Source organism: Orycteropus afer, unplaced genomic scaffold, assembly GCF_000298275.1.
Source record: "Orycteropus afer afer isolate SDZICR_OR568_19922 unplaced genomic scaffold, OryAfe1.0 scaffold00080, whole genome shotgun sequence".
NCBI classification, from domain to species: Eukaryota; Metazoa; Chordata; class Mammalia; order Tubulidentata; family Orycteropodidae; genus Orycteropus; species Orycteropus afer.
The window spans coordinates 738,274-739,325 of NW_006921667.1; positions in this window are offsets into that span (position 1 = coordinate 738,274).

The window sequence follows — 1,052 nt, forward strand, 5'->3', positions numbered from 1 at the left end:
ATATAAATGACAATTTTATGTATGTATATTTAAAGAATTTTACTTAATTTGTACATATTTCCTATTAGGAAAAATATTAATTGACATATCAAAATCAGGAAATTTAACTTTGATACTTTTATATTATCTATAATCCATATTCCAAGTTTAACAATTGTCTCAATGATTTCCTTACAGTGATATTTCATTGTTGTTGTTGTAACGTGTCGTCGAGTCAGACTCAATTCATAACAACCCCTACTTTATTTTCTGAGGCAGTATCACTATGGAAGTAGATTGCCCAGCATTCCTTCCAAGGAGTGGCTGATCGGTTTGAACCACCAGATTACTGAATAAAATAGAATCCTTGAATCCATGTGAGAATAGATGATATATAGAAATATGGATAGAGGAACAGGGGATGTGGAAAAATAGTGGATTTGAAAATCATCTTTTGGCAGCTATCATTAAAAACTGGTTTGAGCAAAAGTCATCCATAAATGCTAACACTAGAAGGAAACTTGATAATTACAAGGGGAAGAGAATTAGAAACTAGCCAACTTCTTGAGTGGGTAATCAAAACTGACATTACCAGACTGATATCAAGTACTTTACATGTGATACTGTGAAAAAGATACAAAAAAATATCTTGCAGAATTCTACTGAAGAAGCATAACTTTTAACCTAATCTTGAAAAACCATTAAACCAATTGTCTTTTCTGAAGAAGCATAACTTTTACCCTAATCTTGAAAAACCGTTAAACCAATTGTCTTTTCAAAAAAATTTGTAGCACTGTCAATTCAACTCTGATTATCTTATGTTGCAGTCTGACAGCCAGAAAACATCTCTGAGGAGGATTCCATTCTTTTCTATGTTTTGGAATAGTTTGAGTAGGATTGGTGTCAGTTCTTCTCTGAATGTTTGGTAGAATTCTCTGGTGAAACCATCTGGGCCAGGCTGTTTTTTTGTTGGTAATTTTTTGACAACCTGTTCAATTTCTTCTTTTTTTTATGGACCTGTTCAACTTTTTCATATCAGTCTGTGTTAGTTTAGGTAAGTGGTGTGTTTCTAG